The sequence below is a fragment of the Megascapheus bottae genome, chromosome 8 (genome assembly GCF_031878675.1).
Source record: "Megascapheus bottae isolate mThoBot1 chromosome 8, mThoBot2.hap1, whole genome shotgun sequence".
NCBI classification, from domain to species: domain Eukaryota; kingdom Metazoa; phylum Chordata; class Mammalia; order Rodentia; family Geomyidae; genus Megascapheus; species Megascapheus bottae.
In genome coordinates, this window is record NC_143516.1 from 70,875,481 (window position 1) to 70,901,745 (window position 26,265).

Genomic DNA, 26,265 nt, shown 5'->3' on the forward strand with positions numbered 1-26,265 from the left:
TCACCAAAATGTTATAGAAACTTGATGGGCCTCCATGAATGAAGCTTTTTGCTTATTTTGAATTTGAGATTTGTAGAACGTTTACTGGAATTGCTGCCTGTGCATTTTTAGAAAACACCTGATGGGCACCCGTCTTCAGGTGAAACAAACAGAAAACTGAAGAAGGTATCTCTTGACAGTGAGCGACTGTAAACATCCTCGACTGGAAGCTGTGGAGCCACAAATGAGCTTTCAGTCGGATGTTTGCAGCTGCCTACTGCCTCGGACATCAAGGGAGCCACTTTTAGGAGCAGTAATCTTGTTTACCAAATCCAAAGGCCTTGGTTCTCTTTGATACTTTTTTTTTTTTTAACAAAGCTTGAGTAAAAATGATATAAATTAAGTAACTTTTAAGTTACCTTTGGGTTATTTGTAGATAGCTGTACCCTTACAGGAGAAGTATTCTGTGTATGCTAAGGATATGCAATATCTGTATATATTTTTTAAAAGGATGCAGTGTTCCTAAGAGAAATGAAAGACTTTATTATAGTATTTTAATTTTTGAAGTATACTAGGATAATATTTTAGTCATTCTAAAAAGCATCTTGCTTTTTTTCCTATTTATTTTTTTATATGAAATTTCACTGCAGATATTTAGAACCATTCACAAAAATTAATGAAGTTAAATTATTTGAAAAGAGGGGGAAAAATACACAGTGAAGAGTTACTTCACGTTCCCATTACTTCAATTGAACTTTAGCTTTAAAGTAACATTAGCAGATTTCAGTAATAACAAAGGATCTAAATAAACTAATACTAAGTCCATTACATCTTTCTTGAAAAATCTTTGCTCTTATTTTCACTGACCAATATAATATTTTTGAACTGTTTGTGTTCTCAGTCCTATCCTTCCAATGACACCTGCAACAAATTCTACATTAAATACATGATGTCAATTTAAGACTGAGAATTCTGCCATAGATCTCTCAAATCCTCTCTAATTTGTCTTTTTGTAAACCTTTATTTTTCTTGCAACACATTTGCATATTTATTTAATGAAGTAGAACTGAAGCACTTTAAAATGAAACAAAGGTGGTTTCACGAAGGTAAAAATTCTACTGTCTCTTCCCTATCTGATCCTCACTGGTGACAAGAGGTGATTGAAGCAGTGTGAGCATACCACTATTTAAAACGAAGACCATTCTAATAGCTGGGTGGAGGGACATAGTGATCTGCAGTGCCTTTGCGTTTCCTTCTTACATAAAGCCATCAAGTGAGAAAACTCAATTAGTCATGCCAGCCATGTGAGGTTAGCTGGTTGCCACTGAAACCAGGGGGTTGGTGGGGGCTCCCTGGGGTGTGGAATTGAGAATGTGGCCTGTTTTAATAGGTGAACTGAAATACTTAGAGTAAATAACTGAGCTGTGTCCGGGGGAACCTTTCTCTGTTTCCGAGGGAAATGGCCATAGGTTTGAAGCAATGGGTAAGCTCCTAGTTCTTTGACCTTCCCTTACGTTCTGTGTTTTTCATACCTTCCCTTCAGCGCACAACCCTCTAAATTTTCCATTTTTCATTTCTGTATATTTTCATTGTATTACTTATTGGAATTTTTTAACTTGTAAAAATGACAGCATTCTGGGATATTTTTCTGTTGTTTGAAAGGGCCTCATGTTTGCTGGGCTTGCTTGCTTCCTCTTGCTTGCTGTGCTCTTGTCACCTGGAACTCACTTCAGTCCTGGCAATGGAGTCTAAAGAACATTTTTGTTTGGCTGGCCTCCGACCATGATCTTCCAGATTTCAGCCTCCTGATTAGCTAGGATCATACGAGTGAGCTACCAGCATCAGGCTCAGGTTATTTTAAGCCTACAAACCCAGTAATCTATTCTGATGTGTTTTGAAATTAATACGTATGATTTATTATGTCTTGTGCTCCATGTTTCCACAATAACAATCTAAAATGCTGTTAAGTACAGTATACTATTTTTAATTGCAATAATACCTAGTTGCATTTTTAAATGGCAAAAATTTATAGTACATTTCTAATTATTGCACCCTTAAGATAATGTTTCACATAAATTAGAGGCCTCCACTAATTGCTTTTTCACATGCTTTTTCTCGGAATAATTTAGAAGTTTCAACTTTATATCAGAGAGCAAAAATAATCACATGAACCAGGACACAAAGGTTTTCTTTTTCTTTCTCCTTCCCCTTTCCCTCCTTCCAAGCACTGGGCTTTATGCATACTAGGCTCAAGTGCTGCTAATGAGTTCTATCTCCAACCACCTAAAATTCTTTTAATTAATTTATTTTTTGGTCAGTCATGGGGCTTGAACTCTGGGCCTGGGTATTGACCCAGAGCTCTTCAGCTCTAGGCTAGCTAGCACTCTACTACTTGAGCCACAGTGCCACTTCCAGTTTTGGAGATGAGTCTCAGGGACTTTGGTACCCAGACTGGTTTTGAACCACAATCCTCAGATCTCAGCCTCCTGAGTAGCTAGTATTACAGGCATGAGCTACCAGCGCCCAGTCCTGTAAAATTCTGAAAATGGACTGCAGTAGGCTACTTATAAATACCTTCTAGATAACTACAGCTTGAATATTGCTGTAAAGGTGTCATTAGTTATAAAATAGATTTCACCCTAACTGTTGGAACCATTTAGTTTTCAGTTGTGTAAAACAAAACAAAACAACCTGCTACATCCTTGGGAGATTTATTTTCTGATGACACTGGGGTTTGAGATCAGGTCCTTGAGCTTTCTAGACTAACTCTAATCCTCCTCTCCTAATCTCTACCTTACAAGTAGCTAGAATTTTAATCACAAACCACTAGCTGGCAACAGAGATTTCCCTTAAGAAAAGCTTCCAAATATGGCAGTGGTGATTCATTTATATACTTTCCCTGACCTTAAAATTGATTTGAATGTGAACTTCATTTTATAGTGGTGCTATAAATATTGCACATTGTCCATGAGAGAATAGGGACAAGGTTATGGAATGTTCTAGTGAAGGCGAATCTGGAATGGAAGCTAATATTCAGACTTGTGAGATACTCTGCCCTTCACGAAGTCAGAATTGTTTTGTCCTTGAAGAAAACATCTTTCCCGAATTGCATTATTGTCTTAATAACAACACTTACTTGAAGTTGGTGATTGTTACTCTGTATCAGAAAAACAATAGGATATTATTTCTCTTTGTGTGGTGACATAGTGAAATCTTAAGAATGCCTTTCAGTAAATCATCTTAACAGACTTAATATAATGGACCACTTTCTTTACAGGATACTGTGTTATAATGAGTATTGAATTTTTTTTTGTTTATGTGTGGTACTAGTTGTTGACCTCAAGACCTAAGCAGTCTCCCATATTCCAGTCTCATTTTCTCTCTCTCTTTTTTTTTTTCACATAGGCTCTCTTGCCCTACCTGACTTTTAACCTGAATACTTTTACCTCCTTCTCACAGCTGTGATTATAGGCATGTGCCATCACACCTGACTGGTGTGATATTCTGAAAAGATAGGCTATGTCTGGTATCATTTCCCCTAATTGTTTGTGTGAACTGCCAATAAGATAATAGAACTAAGTTGTTAAAATTTGAGGGTTTTTTTTTTAAATGATGATTGTTTTTCTTATTTTTTCCTCTTCTTGGCAAAAACCCCGTAAGAGGAAACAAATCCTGTCCTTTGTGCTTTTTATTAGGAATAATGGTTGGTGAAATATTCTTAAATAGGCTTGCGTAGTGGTTGTTCATGGACAAGTTATCACTTGCTAATGTACTTTTGAAATCTGCAGTGTATATGTAAAGTTGCCAAGTTATAGTTATTCTGCCTCTTCTGATTTGTAGAGCTAATATAAGCTTAATGATGTAGTATTTTGAGAGTAGAGGCTTTTTGGCATAAATGTAAACAAAGTAGATTTGGGGGTTCATTAGCACCAATGCTAAATGTGAGCTTTCTTCACAGACTTCAGTGCCACATGTGGTTAGAGAAGTCAAAGAGTGAGATCCATCAGGTACTCTTGCAACCCTGAGTAACATTAGAGTCTTTCTGTAGCTCTCAGTTCAAAAAATGATAACCTTGAGCTATCTGGAAAGCATGTTGGAAAAATATATGCAATGTGAGAATGTACCAAAACTGGTTATTGTCAGTATACTTCCTTGCAGAACCTGACCACTATTTCTGATATTTATGTGTATGTGGTGTTACTAGGGCTTGAACTCAGGGCCTGGGCACTGTCCTTAAACTTTTTCCACTCAAGCCTGGCACTTTGGTATTCGAGCCATAAATCCACTTCCAGCTTTTTGGTGGTTACTTGAAGATAAGAATCTTGCAGAACTTCTTGAACTGCACTCAGATCTCTGCCTCCTGTAGCTAGGATTACAGATGTGAGCCCTGTGAGCGGCTCAATTTTTATATAAAAATTTGTACATAAAAATTGTATACAATGGCTAGAGGAAAATAGGAAATTACATGTAAAAACAGGAAATTACATGTGAAAACACATATCTCAATGACATAACAAAAAGGTTTTTCATAAGCTTTCCTTGACCATATCAGATAAGTGTTTCCTCAATTTTCAGCATACTCATTTACCCAGTAAACCTGTATTTTACTTAAAGTAAGTTTTTTTTGTTGTTGTTTTTTTATTTTTCTAGTCCAGGGCTTGAACGCAGGGCCTGGGCACTGTCCATGGGCTTTCTCAAGGCTAGAGCTCTACTACTTGAACTACAGCACCATTTCTGGAGTTTTCTGGTACTGAGGAATCAAACCCAGGACTTCATGCATGTTAGCCCCAGGCAATCTTACCACGTGGCCAGACTCCCAGCCCTTAAAGTAAGTTCTTAAATAAATTAGAATTGAATAATGAATTAGGAAATTTGCATATGGTTTGCTCTTAGGAAGAATAATATTCAGTGTTATATTGAAGTGACCATCTAAATTTTTACAACTTAGCTTTAGATTCTGGGATGATTATGTCAATTTCACTTTTTGAAATTGTTATTTTTAAGGTAATGTACAGAGAAGTTACCATTTCAAAGGTCATGTAATGACATTTCATTTTGTTACCACTTCTTTCATTCCCAATTTTTCTTTCTCAGCCCCACTCCCAAGCTATATAGTTTATTTTAAACATAGTGTCTAGGGAGTACCACTGCTGCATTTGTTCACCCTTTATTCCTCTATTTCTGTGTCCCCCCCTTTGCCCTCCACCAAACTGATAAATTAACAAATAAGACAAGAAACAAAAAATACCAGAAAGCAAAGAAATAGATAGCACCATCTTCACCAGTGACAGCAAAAACAAAACAAAAAACCCTTGTTTTCATTTCCTGGAATTCACTTAGATAATTATTTTCTATGTTCAGAAACATAGAGGTACAGAGAACTTCTGGGTTCTTCCCCTAAGATTATTCTCCTTTAGTCTCAGTGTATGTGAATGCCTTGAGTCCTGAATAATTTATCATGTCCCAGTGTGTTTAAGATATATTGAGGTGTGGTCACCCAAATTTCTACAAATTAGCTTTAGATTCTGAACTGACTTTATCAATTTCTTTTTATATATATTTTATTGTAATTAATAAAAGGGTTACATGATATTTGCCAGATAGAAGGTGCATTAATTCACATACATTGATACCCTTTCACATGTCTTGGTCCCCATTACCTTCCCCCCCACCCCCCCACTCGTCTTGGTTTTCCCCCCTTCCCTATCAAATTGACTTTATCAATTTCTTAAAAGTTGATTCTAAAACTCTAAAAATAAATCACAATGAGTTAGAAATTATAAAATTTTCAAACTTCTTTAAAAGCATAAATTTAAATTAAAATGTAATATGTGGTGCAATCATTTAGATCTATTAGAATCTATTCACATTGTTTACACAATGTGTAAGAACTGGGCGTTTATAATACCCTTTTTTCTTATTGTAATGATAAATATAGAGGGGTTACAGTTACATAAGTCAGGTATTGAGTATATTTCTTCTTGAACAGTGTAATTTTCTACTATCTAATTACAACCACTCTGAAGAAAATCATTCCACCTTATCCCCCTGAGGGAATGAGATAACTAGTGCCAGTGAAGTTAAAGTTAGAAACAATATAAATAAGGAATGTTTTGTTACAAAAGAATAGTGAATGTTAGAAAATAGAAGTGTCCATCATTGAGGTTGGTAAGCAAAGTGATAAGGTAGGCCACAGACTCAGAGGACCCAAGTCCCATGGATACCAGACAATTTTCCTGTAGGAAGTTTCCATACAAAGTACATGTTAAGAAGAAGAATAGAACAAACAGCAGCTTATCACTATTGTATTATCACTGCAAGCCCAGTGTGGAATTTTAATGAATAGGGTAGAATCATTTATTTTGCACCCTTCCAGCTTAGAACCCCCAATTGGACACACTGAAAGATACTGAATAATAGAGAATGTCTGAAGATGAAAGAAAGAAAGAACTGCAACCTGTCTACTCTCTACCACATGCTCTTGGGAGAAAAGATATCCATAAGAATTCTGTACAGCTGGGCTAAGGACTATTTCCTTTCATTTTTCAACCTTCAGCTGAGCCCAGTGGTCAAAAAAAGTTCATAAACCTGTCTGTTGTGGCAGCATTCCTATGTGTCTGGGAGTGTGGGGGAAGAAGAGAAGGTTGGGAATAGGGAAGGAAGGGTAGAAAAGGTAAGGAAGTGATAAAAGGTGTTCGTATGTACATGTCATCTCCTGGAAGCCAATATTTGCCCTCAAGAAGTTTTCTTTCTGGTGAAATAGATAACTTTCATCTGTTTTACTAAGTAATGTTGACACATGCTCCCCACAAGTAGTGGAGTAATGAAATTCTAAGTGATATTTATTATTTACCACACGTCTGGACTCTTCTAGTGCTTTATTTGTGTTGGCCACAGTTGAGGTCACACAATACCATTGTGAGGTAAAGTAGCATCAGAATTTCAGAGGTAAGGATATCAAATCACAGAAAGTATAGATGGCTTAGGGGTACTCAGTAAATGGCAAAGAACCTTAAAGAAAATTCTAAGGATCATATAAGGAAGAATGCCTAGATCAAGCTGCAAGGTTGTGGAAGGCATTTGAGGTATTCTCTCCTCAGGTTGAGGACAGGAAGTACCAGGAATGTTTGCAGAGAAATGCTTGAGGGCAAGGAGGGTGTGTGCCTGGAGAGATTGCCAGGCTGGCTGGATTGCTGCCTGATTAGCCTCTCCATATGGAAGAGGGATCTTGGAAACAGCAGTTAGAAACAGTGCTGGAATATCTTGAAAGTTTTGAAAATGTTGCACAAAAATATCTCTCCTAAGCTTATGGCAAGCTACACTTTCAGATAGTGTTGAATTATAGGTTAAAGTTATTATGCAGATATGCTTTGCTTCCCTTGAAAGCTTCAAAACAGGAGACAGCTCTTGCTGCATCTGTAAGTAGGCTGCTGTTTTTCTTTTCTTTTTGTGTTGTAAAGAATCATTCATGCCAGTGTGGTTAATGAGCGTTAGCAGCTGTTAAATGAAATTATGTATTCTGTTCAATGAGAGCCTTCTGATGCTGCCATTCTGACCATCTTGATATCTTCTATAGCACCAGGATACATCTAAGTCACAATAGCCAGAGTTGTGCTTAGTCCAGAAGATTTTCAGATTTAGAACACCTAGAAAGATGGCTATTTGGGGGAAATACAGTCATCAGAGAAGTTTATTTTTTCTACATTGCACATTCTCTCTTCACTGAGGATTGGATAGAATTCTAGAGGGAAAATATTCCCAATTTTCAAAAAAAGTTTTTAAAAACAAAATTATTATTCATCAAATTATGCACAGACAGGAACTTTCAGTCTTCCAAAAAGAGAACATAATCAACTTCATAGTCTAATGAGGCTGCAGGAATTGAGTGGAGTCTTGGTTCTTCAAGCTGTTTCTTTGTTCAACCTCTGTCCCTTTTAGAGCTTTCTAGAGAGGATTGTGAGGCTGAAAAATGTTCAGCCTTCCAATCAATTGCTGCTTTAAGTTGAAACTTTAACAATTAGTCTTCCTCATGTATTTCTCTAGGATGGACCCTTTTTCTCTAGAGTATTCTAAAATGTACCATTTCTCCTTGTACCACAAGAAGTCACTCCTCATTTTGGTGTTACCAGGTTCTTCTCTGAGTTTAGGAGCTTAGTTAGATTTGTCTCTTCTTACACTGTTGAGTTTGGTTATTGCTGGTACTTTTTGGTCCATATGAATATAAACTGCCCCAAGCTTCTCACATTGCCTGGAAGTTAGTAAGCTCTGTGTTTCATCATGTAAAAATGCCTCTTTCTTCAGACACCTAATTCCTTCTCACCATTAGCATTTCCCCACTGTTTTTACTGTAAAAAAGGTATTTACTAAGCATATATGACTATCTGCTATGTGAAAACAAGTTTGTGAATGCCAAGTTACTATCAAATAACTGCTAAAGGGTAAATTCTGGTGAAACATTATTTTAACCAATTAAGTAATACTTAAAAATTGGGCCTGCAAGAATCAGAGGATAGGCAAAGGAAACCTATTTTATGAAGGATGGACAGCTTCCTTTTGCTCCAGTTTCATCTTGCATCCTGGTTCTATATGGACCATCTCTAAATGGCCAATTCTTTATTATGTGCATATTCCATATTAATCTAATCGTGCTATTCTGATCATTAGCTACATCTGTCTGTAAAACTATAGCAATGTGTACACATACATGTTCTTCTTATGTCACTTGAGCATTTCATCACTTTTTTAAATGCTAGTCCTGGAGCTTGAACTCTGGGCCTGGACATTATCCCTGTTCAATGCTAGCATTTTATGACTTAAGCCACAGCTCCACTTCTGGCTTTTTCTGTGATTAATTGGAGATAAGAATCTGACAGACTTTTCTGCCCTGGCTAACTTTGAACTGAGATCCTCAGATCTCAGCCTCCTAAGTAGCTAGGATTAGAGGTATGAGCTACTGGCACCCAGCCATTTCATCACTTTTTAAGAGGAAATTATTTTGATGAAGAGTGATGTTGGAGATATCTTTAATAGTATAAAACTAGAAAGCTGGGTGATCTCTCCATGACTTAGTCCCTGCTTATATTACTAAAGAGATGTTAAAGTTACAGCTCTGGACACTGCCGAGCTCTATGGCTTAACTATCTGCTGACACCTAGACCATTTCAAAACATTACTTAATAACACATTTTTAAGTACTCTGGTACCATTTCAGCTGAATTAATCTCTGAACTAACAAATCTTACTTGTTTTCCTGAATCTTCAAATAGATATGTAATAGACACCATATATTCAAAGACTGATACAGGTAAAACCATTTATGTAGCTTAGCCACAAACCCTTGTTCTCAACATTGTGGGCATTTAAGATGAAAACTGCCTCTGGCATTGTATAGCATAGTAGCAATGTTAGCCTGCTGACTAAACAAATACAATCACTAGAGTGAATTCCTAAATTCCAGCTGGCCTCTCTTTTTGCTAGAAAAATTCACTCCCTTTTCTCCCACACAGCTTCCTACTTTTATTAGATGAAGGGTTTTCAACTTAGGAAATAATTGCCACATTTTCAAAGTCATCAGTACAGCAGTTTCTCACTGTTTATATGTTAAAACTAATATTAAATAAGCCTCACTGAAGCAGAAAAAATTACTATGTGTTTGAATCTGTCCAAATATTCATCTAAATTCTCATTATTAAAACATATACTAAAAGTCCCAGTGGGTGACTGCATCTCAGTATTTCCTTTGGAGGACTATTCAGGAGACTCCCTTCCAATAGAGGAAGTGAGTTGGTGAGGACTAGTGTTCTTCATATCTCTCTGCAGGACTAGATCCTTCATATCTCTGGAGAGCTACATTCTTTGTTTACAACCCTGACATTCATCGGGGCTGGGGGACAAAGTCACATGTGCTTTGTCTGTTTGAGCAGTGATATTCCCACTTGGCAAGAGTTTGAGAGGAAGTATTAACAATGCGATTTTAGCAACTTCAATGTCCTAAGGAATGTTTGTATATTTGAATGGGTCTAAGGAAGTTCATTTTTTCTCCCCCCCCCCTGCTAAGTGGAGGGTGTTTAAGGGTACCTGTAGATTTATTATAAGGTTGGACTTTGTGGAATCATTTTTGCCATCTTGTCCTTCCTAAGAAGACTAGTCATCAGAAGAAAAAGTTAAGAATTCCTTAACTGAATACTGCTCTTAAATATTATGCTTAAGGGAATTTTTTCACTAACAGCTAGCATTTTGGGGGGAAGGTGATTTTATTCAATAACCAGAATTCTTTTTTAAAAAAATTTTTTATCTTTATTGAAAAGGTGATGAGCAGAGGAGTTATAGTTACATAAGTAATGATTACATTTGTTTTTAAACAGTGTTACTCCACCATTCCTTCTCTCCTGCTTACCCTTCCTTATTCCCCTCCCCCTCAGGTTGATGTCCAGCCTGGTGTCAAGTGAGTGTCATTGTTATCATAGTTCATTCTTTGACCTGTTTCTGTGATTCCCTTCCCTTTTCCTGGTCAAATAATCTTATATACAAGATACAAGGTACAGAAAGTTAAGATGAAAGAAAAAAACAAAACACTACATACGGAACATAACTCCATATTTTGGAGTTCATATTGATAACACTTCATTATATAAGGTCCTATGTATTAAGCAATTGGGTTGTTGAGATCCCCTGTTAAGAAAATCATGAACATATTGCATATTTTATAAATGAGGGAACCAGCAACCTACTTTACTTCACTTTATATATATATATATATATATGTATATGTATATATATAGTTGTTGTTTTTTGTTTTTTTGGGTTTTGTTTTTTTTTTACAATCCTGGGCTTGGGCTCAGGGCCTGAGCACTGTCCTTGGACTTTCTCGAGGATAGTGCTCTACCACTTGAGCCTCAGCACCACTTCTAGCTTTTTTCTATGTATGTGGTACCGAGGAATCGAACCCAGGTATTCATACATGCTAGGTAAGCACTCTACCATTAGGCCAAACTCCCGGCCCTTAATATATATATATTTTTTTTCTAGGTCTTTTTGTTTCCTTACAAATTGGGCAGTGTCATTCTGATGGAGGCATCGAACTCCATTGTGTATATTTGATCCATTCATCTACTGAGAGACATCTGGATTGGTTCCATATCTTAGTTATGGTGAATAATACTGCAGTGAACAAGATTGTGTTGGTAACTTTAGTATGGCCTTGTTTGTGGTAAATGCCCAGAATTGGGATTGCTGAATCCTAGGGGAGCTATATGTTTAGTCTTTTGAGGAACCTCTATACTGGTTGGGCAAGTTTGCACTCCCACCAACAGTACAATAGCAGTCCCCTTTGGCCACATCCCTGCCAGCATCTGTTGTTACTGGGTTTCTTGATAATGGTCATTCTAACAAGTGAGGTGGAATCTCAAAGCTACTTTGATTTGTGTTTCTTTTATGGCCAGAGATGTTGAACATTTCTCCCTGTATCTCTTGGCCATTCGTATTTCCTCTTCAGGGTAGTCTCTAAGTCTTTAGCCCACTTATTGGTGGGGTCGTTGTTGTTTATTTGGAGATTTGTTTTGGGGAAATTTAATGTCTTGAGCTGTAGAACAGCTTAATATCTCTGATCATGAAAGAAACAATACATTTATTTTCATTCACATACCTGTTTTTAAGACCTGGTAATCCCCTCAACCCTGAACCTGAAGCTTGAACTTAGTGCGGAGGTGCTTGAGGCTAGTTCTCTTATCACTGGAGCCACAGCTCACGTCCAGTATTTTGGTGGTTAATTGGAAATAAATGTCTTAGAGACTCTCTTCTTCCATCCTCATCCCTGGACTGGCTTCAAACTGGGATCCTCAGAGCTCAGCTTCTTGAGTAGCTAGGATTACAGGCATGAGACTGTGATCACTATAAATACTGGCTAATTACCCATGTACTTTTGGATCTATTATACACTGGACTTATATTTAGACTTCGGTAACTTTTCTCCAGTCTTTAAAAATGCAGTAACCCTAATGTTGCTTTACTTAGTATAGGACAGTCATAGCATCATAACTTCTTCCTCCTGTAGGAGCAGCAAATTTGTAGTCCATATCTCTATCAAATGGCAGGCCCCCAATTGTACAGCCAGACAATTTTTGGGTCAGGATGCTAAATCCTACATTATATTGTTGCATATATAAAATTCATCCATTCAGTAAAGATGTATTTATTGAGCCTCTGTTCACATAAAGATATCGCAGAGAATGATGCAGCTTTTATGTTGCAGGAGTTAACATTTTAAAAGAAAATAAAACCATGGAAACAGTGAGTGCATGGAAGGGTTTCTGGTAGAAATGCTCTTGAGAGTTTTAGGAGACAAGTGAACTGAGAGAGTGTAATAAGCCAAGTGTGGGAACCAGAAAGCAGGTCAAAAAAACCATTTATGGCTAAAGTGGTAGAGCACCTGCTTAGCAAGTGTTCGGGCCAAAGTTCAAATCCAAGTACTGGAAAGCAAAACAAAGCAAAACAAAGCAAAAAAAAAAAAACAAAAAAAACAGTTGCATTTATTTGAAGAGAAGTGGGATCGCAGGTTCTCATGCGTCTGAGAGCCTGACAATAGCAGACATTTTCTAGGGAGGGCAGGAATCATGTCTGACTTGTTCACAGTTGTCTTACTGATCCTTTAGTAGAGTAACAGCTTAAAAATGATCAACAGTGTCCTTCCTGAATCCTTCTTGAGAAGGATCTGAGGGAAAAGGTAGGAAGGTTTATAATATGGGTGTTGATTTTTATTTTTTCTCTTTTACTATGATAATATAACTGACTAGGTCTCTGAAGATATCCTTGAGGAGAAATTCTGTCTGATCCTAATAAAATCAGTGAGATTTCTAAGTACTAAATGCAGAACCAACCCTCTCTACTTGGGGTATTTCCTATATGATATTTAATTTTCATCTTTAGTAGTATCAGTTAACCTACAGAATAAAAAGACTGAATAGACAGAGCTGGGAGATAAGAGTCTCCAGTGGTGGGAGTTTTGCAGTCAAATGCAGTGTGGAGGTCTGCAGAGATGTAACAAATTCTCAGAAACCAAAATTCGGAGTGCTTTGTTTTCTGAAACATTTAATAGACTTTTCATGCCAGTAATTCAAGTGTAGACTGGTGATAGCTTTCACGCACTAGATTAACAGACTGTAAAAATGGCGCGGTCATCGGAAGTAAATGACTTTGAACTTAGAACTGCATATAAGAATTTGGATTCTTTTGCCGAGTTCAGGGTTGGGGAGGGGATGAAACCTAGCAGAACAATGAGTCCGTTTTTCACTACACTGCCGAAGTCTAATGTTCTTAAGAGACTTTTCAAAGAATTGCTTATGCAACATCCTCCTCACCCACTGTTTCTCCAGAGGGCTCATATTAATCATTTTCTGAAAGTCCTTTGTTTAGGTGTGTGCTGTACTTGAGCTGACTCTTATTCTGACTGCTAAGTTACTCAAATCCTGTGCACACATCTCAGAAGAACTGTAGGTGGAGAGCTCTTAGGTAATCCAACCCAAGATTCCTGTTTAACCCAGTCTTCATTTATTTTCCCCTTGTCCAAGTACAGAGTCTAAAGCTGGGTAGTTCCACTAAAGGCCTAGGAGAAGGGAATGCTCTTTGTTCTTGAAGCCTGAACTCTAGTAGCCTGCTCCTGGGTGCCCAGTTTTCCTGCCCTCTTTAGGGATGTCATAGCAGGGCCTGTGTGCCCAGCTCACAAGCTACTCAATGAGAAATAAATGCTTCATTTCCTTCCTTCCTTCCTTCCTTCCTTCCTTTCCATCTTTCTTTTCTCTCCCTCCCTCCCTCCCCCTCTCTCTCTCCCTTCCTTCCTTTCTTCCTTCCTTTCTTTCTTTCTTTCTTTCTTTCTTTCTTTCTTTCTTTCTTTCTTTCTTTCTTTCTTTCTCTTTCTTTTTCCTTCCTCCCTCCCTCCCTCCCTCCCTCCCTCCCTCCCTTCCTTCCTTCCTTCCTTCCTTCTTTCCTTTCTTTCTTTTCTTTTCTTTTCTTTCTTTGTGGGTCATGGGGCTTGTACTTGGCCTGGGCGCTATCCCTGAGCTCTTCAGCTCAAGGCTACCACCCTACCCTTGAGCCAAGCCCCACTTCCCGTTTTCTAGTGATTAATTGGAGATAAGAGTCTCAGATCCTTTTGTTCCCAGGCTGGCTTTGAGGCTTGATCCTCAGATCTCAGTGTCCTGAATAACTAGGATTACAGGCATGAGCAAATGTTTCTTTTTCTTATCACTGCCAGAGTCTTCCCTTCTGTCATATATCTTCCTTGGTGGTCTGCTTCTTGAAATGCTTTCAGTCTCATTTCTTTCTGTAGTAACTTATTGTATAAATGTATGTCACACTCTGGTATGTAAACTTGTCCAAATGAAATTAGGCAGATATGTGATGCCAAATATGTGCAGATGACTCACTCCCTGCTTCATTTAGTTGCCTGATCAAATATCACTTCAGTAAGAATGGCCTTACATGACCCCCATCTCTATCTAAAATAGCTCTTCCTCCTTGCTGGTAGATTTACCTTTTTTTTTTTTCAAAATGCAAAAGCAAGGCTTTATTCAGGCAGGCTACAGCTCAGGCCAGATTTACCTTTTATATTTTCCTCTAGAGCATGTATTACCACCTGTCGTATTATATGTTAACTTCTTAGTTGAGTGTATTTGTCACTTCATGAATATTGTGATGTAAGGTACTCATTGCTAGAGCCCTGTAGCCTAGAATAGTGCCTGGTATATGCTAAATCCTATCATTTTTGTAAACAAAGATGCACCTACTAATGTATTTGTCAGCTGAGAAACTTGAGAGTTGCTGTTATCATTGCTTCTATTTTAAGATGGGGTCTACATTGAACTGCAGTTTCCCAATGTCATACAAGTAGGAAAGGAGTAAGGATTTAAAAGAATTTGGTTATTTATATAACCACATAAATACCTCAAACCAAGAGTGAAATATTTTAATTATGAATATTTTAATAAATAGATATTTCAATAAGTATCTCAAGAACAGGATACCTTTCTGGAGAAAGTATAATAAATATAAATGGCAACAATTTTTTTGAAATGTGTCTGCTCCCTATCAGAATTCATGAGTCTAAGATGTCAAATGTAAATGGAGCTAGTGGTTAATCTTAGAGTCACCTAAGAAGCACTCAGGTTTCTCTCCATGGTCCTCTTACTAGCAAATAACTAAGAAAGGTAAATGTCCAATTTGGTTTTGGTTTATTTCTCTGGCCTAATTCTTAGGTGACTTCTCATTTCTCCTTAATTAGTACTGGTTTATTTTCTTCCCCTTCAGGTAGGAAGGAAAGGTAATAGAGAATATATCTTACAAATTCACATATTCTACTGCTTTTAACCCTTCAGATGACTCTTGCTATCCCAGAAATACTTTAGCACTGATGATAAAGCAACTAGATCTGAAGCCCTTCAAGGTTTCATTCAGTTTGAACTTTTTGTTGTTCTCATGCAAACTCTTAGCCTTTAGATGGGTTAGAATGAAAATGTGCAGTCCTTACATAATTTTTGAGATCATATGATTCTAGCTTTTTCCAAAAAGACCCAACCTGAGGGAAAGGTGGAACATAGAGTAAACATGGCAAGAAATTTTGATTTTTTGCAAAGGTCACAAGAAAATAAATTTTTTTATCTTAACACTTTATGTAAGTTTATTTTTAACTGAAAAGTTTCATTTTAAATAAAAAATTTGCAGTACATTTTAATGTATGTATAAACACAGAAAACTAAAACATTACAACTGAAACAAAGCAGCCAAACATTTGAATACTAGTTTATTATGTAAGGTTAGCACATTTTTCTTTGTTCCATTCTACTGAGTTCTGTTTTTCATCGAAAGCAAACTCTGTCATGTTAATATACAATAGCCACAAAAAAAGAAAGAAAAAAAAAAAACGACTTCATGACTCTCAGTGCTACTAAAAAAGCACTATCAGTTTTCTTAAAATGTGAGTCCTCAGGTTTCACCTGGGAAGTTTTTATATTGTTTTTACCATTTTAAAAATGGGCCATTATTATGTAGCAAGCAAAACCTTTTATCAGATCTACTTAAAATAAGCACTTAGTTATATATGTTTTAGCTTTGTGAAGCTAAATGCTCACTTGTCCTTTGTGTTAAAATTTATTAAAACATTGAGAAATTAGTAACATAAACTCAAGACTTGCATCAAACCTAAATATTTTAGTTTTTGTTCATTACTCTTCAGTGTTTGGGAATTTTGTAGAGATGCAATCATATAGTATAATGAAATGTATATTTAAAAAATCATATATAGATACTATGCTTGTGTTGATAGAATACATTCTATCAAATTTCTGTTTAATTTGTTCACATTTCATAGGTTTCTGTTTTGCTTTCTATCACTCTGCTTCTTTACAATAAGTTATCTTAAACTGTGTCATCATGTTAAAATTGATTTTTTTTTTTTTTGTGGTGAGTTGGGCTAGAACTCTTGGCCTGGGCGCTGTTCTCGAGCTCTTCAGTTCAAGGCTAGCGCTCTATCACTTGAGCCACAGCATCATTTCTGGTTTTGGCAGAGTCTTACTGGTTGGCTTTGAACCACAGTCCTCAGATCTCAGCCTCCTGAGTAGCTAGGATTACAGGAGTGAGCTACCAGTGTCCAGTTCTATGTTTTTGTTCTTTTTTTTTTTTTTTTTAGCTTCACATGAATATAAGATGCACTTGAGCCATGTATATATGTTTTTGTTTGGTTTTGTAGTGCTGTGGAATGAAGCTCAGTGCTTTGAACATACTAGTCAGTCAGGCTACCAGTGACCTACATTTTCAGCCTCTTGGTATATGTTGAAGATATAGTTTAGTAGTTGCAAAATACTCAGGAAGTTCACTGAGGCCAGGTAGCAGTAGTTCTTACCAGTAATACTAGCCATTTGAGAGTCTGAAATGAGAGGGATTGTGATTTAAGACTGACTTGGGTAGCATGGTAAGTAACAACCCTTTCACCCAGCATCTGGGCACCTCAGAGGCTCATCCTCTCATCCTAGTTAAGTGGGAGGCTGAGATTGGGGATTGATGTTCCAGACCAGGCCCAACAGAAAAGTCTACAGGAGTCCATGCCAAAAGGCGAAATGAGGCTTGGTAGCACATATCTGTCACCCCAGCTATTGTGGGATGGAAAAAAAAAATAGAATTAGGATTTGGTGTATGTTCATGAAGGAACTGAGAACCTAAGTCAAAAATAACCACAGCAAAAAGGGATGGAGGTGTGGTTCATTGGTGAAGTGCCAACATGAGGTCCTAAATTCAAAATTCCATTATTGCCTGCTCCCCTCCTCACACCCCTCCCCCCCAAAATAATTTATTGCCCCAAGAATTTGTTCTTGGGAAGTCACATAGCCCCAAAAGGAGGTATTCTTGTTTCCATTATGGAGTAGACAAGATTGATGATGATATTGTGTCATCTCCTAAGTTCTCTAATGTCTACCAGCATGGAAGATTGAGTAGCTGGCAGTAGAATGTATGGACATGATTTTAGCATGATTTAGTATGAAGTTAAAACTCAGGCAAGGGCTAGGCTTATGGCCTAGTGGTAGAGTGCTTGCTTACCATGCATGAATCCCAGAGTTTGATTCTACATACACAGAAAAAGTCAGAAGTGGTGCTTTGACTCAAGTGGTAGAGTGGTAACCCTGAAAAAGCTCAAGGGCAGTGCCCAGGTCCTGAGTTCAAGCCCCAGGACTAGCCAAAAAAACCCAACAAAATCCCAGGTAACACAATGACAACAAGTAGTGGCTCTGTTTTTCACAAATGGACAATGGATAAGTTGTAGGAAGCTCCACTTAATAAGAACCAAACTTATCTGCCAAGTTGCAGTGTTCACACCTGTAATTTTAGCTACTCAGACTGAAATCTCGGGATCAAGGTTCAAATTTAGCCTCAAGAGAAAAACTCCGGAGACTCTTTATGTCCCATTAATCAGCAAGAAGTTGAAAGTGGAGGGGTGGCATTAAAAAATGGACCCAAAACAATCATGAAAACTATCTTAACTGTAATAAGCTGATTAGTTGATGCTTTAGTCGAAATGTAGGAGCCATTATAGACCAGTGGTTAAGCAGTGTTAGCTCTAAAAGATAGCATCAAGTTGGGATTGGCTTTTATATAGACTGGCCCAAAATGCCTTCTCATGACAGTTTAGTCAACTTCCATTTAACATAGTTGGTGATGTAGAGTATAGGTCTACCATTTAGTTTGTGTTTACTGTTTGTCATATATTGCTTGTCCTTTTATGTTAAATGTTTATGATAAACATTTTTGCATGTTTAAAAAGACTATGTTGGCAGGGTACTTGGTGGTTCCACCTGTAATCCTAGCTACTTAGGAAGCTGAGAGTTGAGGATCCAGGTTCAAAGCCTGCTTAGGCAATTAAGTCCACTATCTCCAGTTAACTACCAAAAAGGCAGAAGTAGAGCTGTGGCTCATGTGGTAGAGCACTAGCCTTGAGCAAAAAAGCTTGGGACTACATCCAGGCTTGTGCCTTGTCTCATCTATTTATGCTTGCTGTGTGACAGTGCACCCTTGTATGATATTTCTATGCAAGCAACAGTGTTTGGGGTTAGAGTGACACCTGGTGGTACTTTTATTTATCTTATTTGGAACATTTTGTAAGGAGTCATTTTATCCATTAGGATGTATCTTAACAGCTTCTCCCTTCATTGCCCCACATCCTCTTTGTAGCAGGAAACCGTACTGTCATGTGCCTTTCTCCTTTTGGGTTGAGAAAGCATCTGTGACCTATGTACAGGGGAAATTTAACTAGGACAGGAAAAAAAATAAAGGCAGTGTTCTCTGTAGTAATAGTATGGTAGGAAATTGTTCTGAAGATGTATGCTTTTGCAAACATACATTATATATATATATATATATATATATATATATATATATATATATCAGGTGTCTATCAGTTTCTAAAAGCTGTAGTTAGACAGGGTTTTACAATAACCGCTCACAAGTTCATTAAATCTCTTTAAAAGGCAGGTTTTTTGTTTTTTTGTTTTTTTGTTTTTTTGCCAGTCCTGGGGCTTGAACTCAGGACCTGAGCACTGTCTTTAGGCTTTTTCAAGTCTAGTGCTCTACCACTTGAGCCACAGCCTAGGCATGTAACTACCAGAAAACTGGGCCTGGCACTGTGGTTCAATATGGTAAAAAAGCACTAGCCTTGAGCTGAAGAGTTCAGAAACAGTGTGTAGGCCCAGAGTTCAATCCCCACAACTGACCAAAAAAAAAAAAAGGTGAGAGAACTAAATTAAGTAAATCTCCATGACTTTTAAGAGCATAGTACTCCATCTACTTTAAAGCAGTATTGTTGATTGGAGTCCATTGTAATACTGCAATGAGATGGTATATGTTTGGTTGTCCTGCAGGAGTGAAGGTAAATAAAACCCAACTCAAGCAAGGACCTTAAAGAAGCTGTAAATGCAGTTATGTAATACGTGCTGCTAAGTTTTCACTGTAATTTCTTCATAGTTGTTCCTTGGAAATTGTCATTTGATTGCTTGTTCCTGGAACATTGTTCCTGCCTATTGAACTGTGGTAGGCTTGAATTTTGGTTTCAGCTGGCAGATGTTTTTTCCTGGGACATGTTCTTTTGCTTCAGCAAGATGAAGTAGAATGAAGGTCAAATGGCAAGTGTAAGCTAGCCCGAGAGGAAGCTAGGCAAGAGAAGAGGTTGGGGCAAAGTAGTTCAGAGGTAGCCATAAGCTGAGAGAACCCGGGAATTTTCCATCTAGATTCAAGGTGGCCTGACTTTAGGAATTAGTAACACCCATGACTGGGCAGGGAATGCACAGCTAAAATTCTTGGTACACAAGATACATTAAGCTTCAAGAACAGTGCCAATGTTTTTTCTCTAGTGAATCATTCATGCTTGCTTTAAAGCTGTTACATTTTAACTTAAGACTGAGAGAGAAAGCTGCTATGTGACCTGAAAGGTGGAAAGTACTACTAGGATCTTAAAAAATAATAATAATGGATAAAATAAATCATCTAGGGGAGGGAGGTTAGAAGCCAGTCTTGGCAGAAAACTTTACTAAACTCTTATTTCTAAAATAAAAAGCTGGGCTAGAAGCATAGCTTAAGTAGAGCACCAGCCTAAATGCAAGCCGCCACAATACCATCATTAAAGAAAAAAATTCTCCAACAAACTAAAAGACAGATTTTGAATACCAAAATGTGCCAAATGGTATCTGTTAAACGTTTGAAAAAATAATCGTGTGTGTATGAATGTGCATGTTGTGTGTATGTGTGTGTGTATGCATAAGTATTCAAGTACTTGCACGTGTGCCCACTCATTCACATGTCTCCCTACTGAGGTTGAACTCGGGGCCTCATATTCTCACTTGGCTTTTTCACTCACTTGAGCCCCTGCTTGTTCCACTCGCTTTTTAGTGACTTACTGGAGACAAGAGTCTCAAACTTTCTTGCCTGAAGGCTGGCTTCAAACTGCAATCATCAGAGCTCAGTCCCCTGAATAGCGAGGATTACGGATATGAACCTCTGACTCCTGGCTGAAAAGATCATTTTATAATCTAGAACTTAAGATGCCCAAATCTTAATTGATCAGAAATTGGCTTTATGTGACTAAAATGCTAATTAAGTCAGGAACTCTGTTGAAGTAAAATGGTCACATTATAAGACCTCTTGAGATTCTTTCGTTGGCGGTCAAAACTGTCATTTTATGTTACTGTTGTTACTTTAATGACTGTGAGACTATGATTCTTTCCAGTTGGAATATTTTAAACCTTTAAATGATTATTTAGTATTCAAATACATAATATTTTAAAATAAGATAAATATTAGAAATATTTTAAACATTTAAAAACCTGGCTGCCTTCAGGAAAGGTTACCTTTCCATGCCATACTATTGCCATTTAAGGAAAAATTGCTTGTAACATAGGCCATTTCCTAGCTAGAATTTCCTTAGAAGAATTAAGCAATCACTCTTTGAATTATTGGAGAATTGTAAAGTAAGTTTTCAGAAACTGCTGTTTTCAGATTTAGAAATTGAATAAGTACCTTCAGATTAAGTTGGCAAGTGTTAGATACCATCATTCATTCATCCCTCTATCCTTGTCTTAACCCAGAACTTCATTTAATCCAGACACACTCTGGCTACATGCTGCAGCCCAATGAAGTAAAATTAAACATGGTTTCTTCTCACCTAACTTGGTTTGAATGCTGTGGTAGAGGAAGATGTTGAGAGCTGTGAAAGACCAGAATGGAAACTTCCTCCCAGGATGGATACGCAGGAAAGTAAGGACTGCAGTGTGCTACAGGCAGTCTTGAGAGGGCTGGGATTTGGGATTGGAAACTATGAGCAGTCAACTGCTAGAAGCTGAACAGAAGTGCAGAAACAGTCCAGGCACCAGTGGTTCATATTGTAGTCTCAGCTACTCAGGAGCTGCCAGGAAAAAGGAGAAAGAGCAGAATAAAACCAGGCCTTTGTGAATATTTCAGTGTGTTTCCATCCCATCTGTCCTGGCAAAAGTAGATGTTCACTGACATGGGGGTTTAGACACTTTGGAAGTCGTTGTTGGTTGTCCTCAGAGCTTTCCTTCAGCACTTTCCTTCAGCACTTCTCACACTTTTTCCTTCCTGCCTTGTTGCCCAAGCTAGACTTCACAGTGACTGTGTTTCTTCTCCCCAAGTGGTTTTCAATTCGTTGTATGCATGTGAACGTGCTGCTACTGAGGCTTGAACTTAGCCTGATTGTTGTCCTTGAGATTTTTCACCCAAGGCTGACAATCTACAATTTGAGACACATCCCTACTTCTGGGTTTTTGGTGATTAATTGTAGATCAAAGTCCCATGGACTTTCCTTTCTGGACAGCCTTGGAACCAACATCTCAGATCTGAGCCCTCCTCAGTAGCTAGGACTACAAGTGTAAGTTACCTGGGCCTGATTTCCCCTTATTCTTTATTCCTTGCTTAAGGAAGGGCTCATATTCTCTCCTAAACCACTGCAGTATTTTTTCCCCCATATAGCTAAAATGTCAATTGTCTGATGGCAGACTTCAGTAGCCTGGCATATAAGAACCTCGCCTTCTTCTCCCCCTGCTGCGTCTCCCTCCTGCCCACTGGTCCTTATCCTCGTCCATTGCTCTGCTCACTGAGTTCTTCACATCTCAGTGCTTGCTATTCTTATCTTTTTTGGTATATTCTTAGCTATGTTATCTTCTTCCAAATCCACATTGGCACCATCTTCATCCCACTGGTCTTACTCAATATGCGAAACAGCCTGGCATAGCTGCCAGCACAGAGACATCTTTGCCCTCATCACAACACTTGTCACTCGTAAACAAAGCTTTATGTGTCTGGCTTGCAAAGTAGGTTGTGCTTTGAGGGTAAGGGCAATAGTGTTCACTTCTCATTTTTTAACGTAGAATTAAAAACATTGATAAGTCCCCACAGACGTTTTTGAATGGATGAATGAGATCCTGTTTGGAACTGTTTCCCACTTTCATTTTCATGTGCTTTCTCATCAAGGAAGGGTTGTTCTGTGATGTATATTATAGATGACTTCACACAATTATTTTTTATATTATAGATCAATTTAGCAAATGAAGTCCAAGAGCCTTTGTTAGCAAAAGAACTCAGCAGCAATGTATGCTGGTGCATGCCTGTAATCCCAGCTACTCAAGAGGTCAGAAATGGAAAGGATGAAGGTTCAAGGCCAGCCCAAGGAGGAGGAGAGGAAGTAAGAGCCTGAGTTCAAACCTCAGTATCACCAGAAACAAGGAAAAAGAAAAAAATGGAAAAGAGAACTACTTCTATTCATGTGTATGCCACCAATTATGGATATGTTAGCAATCTGCAGTACACCATTTTATGCATGTTATTTGTATCCTAACTAATTTACTTTGTTTGCTCACTTGATTGAATTTATGACTAACCTAGGGCTTGGTTTCACATCTTCCCGGAGACGGAAAGGGAATAATATGCTCTTTAAGGATGGAAGAGGTGAAACTTTTGAGACCATTTTGGGAAAGCATAGAATATTGGTAATCCAGGATTAACCGAGTACATGAGCATGCAAGGTTAAAACTAGAAACATCAGGAAAAAGTCCTGGAACGTGCAGAGCAGGAAATGAGCCTAGATCCAAGCAGGCTGTAGGAAAGTCATACGGAATTTCCACCCTCCTTTCCACCCTAAAGGTGATACTTTTCCCAGTGAGGTGTGAAGAGCATCTCAGCCTGCTTCTGGGTTGCTACTTCCAGCCCCGCCCTAGAGCACACAGGGACAGACACTGTAAACATCCTACACTCTCAGCTGTGGAAAGTGAAAGCTGGGAGAAGGCTGTTTACTCTCTCTGCCTTGGAAATCATCTAAGGATAAGTGAAGTTGGGATGTTTCTCTGTCTTACAGTTTGTTCTTATGAGGTCAACCCTTACGAGGAAAAGTAGTGAATTAAATTCATGCTAAGCAATGTAACATACTTTCTGAAATCACCCATTCTTGAACTGCCTGGCCTTTTTTAAAAGAAAAAAAGCTAAGCATGGTGGCCCATGTCTGTACTCTCACCACTCAGAAAGGCAGTAGGATCACCAGTTTGAGGCCAGCTTGTGCTGCATAATGAGACCCTATTTCAAAAGAAATAGACAAAAGGTTACCAGATACCCTAGAGATGGGTGCTTTGGTAACTAGCGCGAGGTTGCACTATGGGTTGCTGTGGTCTGATTTGTAAATGTGACAAAACATTAATTGCCTGCATACTAAGGTAAACAGTTCTCTGTTACCCTGAATAGAATTTTAACACCGAATCTGGCTTTATTTGAAGTGAAAATTCTGATGCCCTGGGACTTGCTAATTTATCAGAGATCAGAGGCAGTTTGGAAGTCCATGGTAATGAGATACAATGTGCATAAAACTTGCTATTTAAAGTGGGAATTCAGTTGTGCATTTCAAGAAAAGATAGGATTGTGGGAGGCTGTTGGAGGTGGGCGAGGGAGGTGGCATTCAAGTAGAGAATTTTAAGAAATCTACAGAACTAAACCTTAACCAGGAACCTTGTAATTTTGTACTCTGCTTCTTTTTCCAGTTGAATATTTATTGAATTCGACTGAGGGCCTTGTGCATGCTTGTCAGGCCTCTGCCCAAGTATTTGTTATTTTTTTTCCCTAGCTAATTTAGTCTTAATATAATTAATTTTCCTAATTCTCTTTTCAAGAGAATATTTAAATAATAAACTATATTCTTATAAAGATTTCTTTAAAAGGGCAAAATGATGTTCTAAATGTCAATTTTAAATATTAAATCTGGACAAGTTTGTTTGCATGGATACACTGGGAATATCAGCATTGATCTAGTCTTCTAATCTAAATGGCCTTCTGTTGACTTAAAGGTATTGCCATAGCTTTTTATTTCCTTTCCTAAGTCCAGATGTAAGACAATAGGAGATTGTTTCCTGGGGGTGTCACAGAGGGTATGTGTAAGCACAGTGGGTGAGCTTTTGTGGTGCTAAGGAAGAATGTAGATGGGCCAGTCTTGCATCCATCAGTAGGGACACTGTTGAAACTCTTACTGAGCCACTCAGCTTGACTGAGTCATTAACCTTTCTAGACTTTCTGCCTACAGGCTTAATGAAACCTCCAAGACACTGCTCTCCAGTCTTCTCAAAGAAGTGACTGTTGTGAATATCTGGAACTTTCTATGCCTGGAGATGCAGTCTCTGGGTAAGGACCCAACCTACTCAAAGTAGAAGAAAGGGATCTCTGAGTAGTTTAGTTATTCTTACCAAATGAAAAGAGGGACATGGGAATATTCCAGATATAAACTTTCCATCATGAATATGGGAAATATGAGTATTTCAAAATTTATTGAAATACCTGCTGAAATTTCCTCCAGTAGTCAAAAAAAATGTACTGACCACCAGTTGCATCACATCTCACCACAGGGGAGAGCAGGGACTCAGAAATAATATGTGATGATAGATTTTGTTTATTTTGACTGTGTAAAATAATTGTATTCAACAGTATCCTGCCTTTCCCAGACTTCAAAACCAAAAATTTATAAATATTTGGGAACATTTAGTATAAACTTTCAGATATAAGCCACTCTTCTTCAAGAGGTGTTCTCATTGTGATGAGGCTACTTAGAGGCCTAAATAATAGTATTAAAAAGCATGATTGAATGGTCAGTGTTATGTACATGTATTTACTGAGAAGATGCTCTTAAGCAGAATAATTACTCAAAAGTTACATGCTTATATAGCATATAATATATATAGTCAAATTGTTATTGTATATAAAATTTGATTTCACTTTGTTCAAGTTTATACTGTAAGTAATGCTAAGGATGATTTAATTTATATTCACATTATATTTGTGTATTTATAGAAAATACTAAAAATTATTTTGATGTTAACATTTTATTTGGAAAAACATAAACTCTGATGAACAATTTGTTGTAAGCCTAATTGTGTCACTAAAAACTTAATAGTGGTAAACTCAATAGCATATACTGTACCTTTTATTTATGAATTCACAATCTCTTTGTCTCTATTTAACTTAATAAGTACTTTATACATATGTGTTAATTTCTTTTTAATTTTTTATTGTAATTAATAAAAGGGTTACATGATATTTGCCAGATAGAAGGTGCATTAATTCACATACATTGATACCGTTTCACATGTCTTGATACCCATTACCCTCCCCCCCACCCACCGCCCACCCATCGTCTTGGTTTTCCCCCCTTCCCTATCCAATTTCAAATAACCAAATACAAATAAATTCAATATATCAGATAACAAAGTGAGATACTGTAACAATATGAGATACCCAAGGGACAGCAAAGGAAATGAGAGATAACATAGTACATTAAAGACAACAATCATTCGTTATATGGCTTTTGTTTCAATATCCTGGGGGTCCTTTCAATTAGCTTATCGAGGTTTTGCTCTATTGCAGATCTCTGCTAGTAGAACACAAGGTTTCTACTGATTATGACAAATGAGGGAAACCATTGAGCCTAAGTTCCTTTGAGTCTGGCTTACTTCACTTAATATGATTTTTTCTAAGTCTTTCCATTTCCTAACAAATGGGTCGATGTCATTTTTTCTGACAGCAGCATAGAATTCCATTGTGTACAAATACCACAACTTGTTGATCCACTCATCAACTGAGGGACATCTAGGTTGGTTTCATATCTTTGCTATGGTGAATAGTGCTGCAATGAACATTGTTGTGCTAGTGGATTTAGTATGCCCTAGTTTCTGGATGGTTGGGTAAATGCCAAGTAGTGGAATTGCTGGG

At 37.7% G+C, this 26,265-nt stretch overlaps 1 long non-coding RNA gene across 1 annotated transcript; it reads left to right on the forward strand.

Moving 5' to 3' along the window:
- The first annotated feature begins 6,871 nt into the window (after positions 1-6,871).
- On the forward strand, positions 6,872-24,565 carry LOC150060134 (uncharacterized). The gene is made up of 3 exons (XR_016536495.1): positions 6,872-7,064; positions 21,096-21,264; positions 22,559-24,565. It is a non-coding gene; the product is annotated as an uncharacterized LOC150060134 (long non-coding RNA).
- The last annotated feature ends 1,700 nt before the right edge of the window (positions 24,566-26,265 follow it).